Source organism: Verticillium alfalfae, genomic scaffold, assembly GCF_000150825.1.
Source record: "Verticillium alfalfae VaMs.102 supercont1.15 genomic scaffold, whole genome shotgun sequence".
Lineage (NCBI taxonomy): Eukaryota > Fungi > Ascomycota > Sordariomycetes > Glomerellales > Plectosphaerellaceae > Verticillium > Verticillium alfalfae.
The window spans coordinates 501,104-501,855 of record NW_003315024.1 but is presented as its reverse complement, the minus strand read 5'-3'; positions in this window follow the sequence as shown (position 1 = coordinate 501,855).

The window sequence follows — 752 nt, the reverse complement described above, 5'->3', positions numbered from 1 at the left end:
TCCGCCTTCGACGATGCAGTACATTCCGAGCGCGATCTGTGCGCATGGCACCGTCTGTACATTCATCGACGACAATATATTCATGCTATTCATGCATCGCGCATCTGCAGTCAATAGATAGCACGGGCGACCCTTGAACACGTTGCTCCGTGCGACAGAGGCGAGGCGATGTGGCATCGTAGGGCCAGTTCCTTTTCCGGGCCAGCAGCGCTGCGGCCACAAAGAAGCGGAAGAAAATGGGCGTTGGGAGGCGAACGAGTGGAAGCCCACTTTTGAGACCATCGCCAGTCAGGTCCCCCCCGACCCAAGCAGGTCGTATCAGGTACCTTGGGGTCGCGCATCCTTAGGGGGGGGGGATAGAATACTGGTCGCCCTTCCCCTGCTGTCATGGTATCCATCGCGAGACAACAGACGTGGGCTTGCAATGTAAACGTCAAGTATCTGAGCGAGGCATGTGTGAAACAGAGTGATGCCCAGATTCCGGCCACTACGCGTTGGCATGGCCACAATCCAATGAAGCCTTTCCTGACAGATCGTACCTTTGGGGGGGAGGTGGCAGAAGGGGGGGATGCAGAACAGGAACGGTTTCCGGGAGGTGCACTAGTCCATATGTGGCTAGATGGGGCGGGTTAGCGGCTGAGGACAGGCCATGGACGTGGAGACGGGCTGCTGCTCCCTGGTGCTTCTGCTGGTGCTGGTGCTGGTGCAAGGTGCAAGGTGCAAGGCGCAAGGTGTGTGCTGGAGCTGCGAAT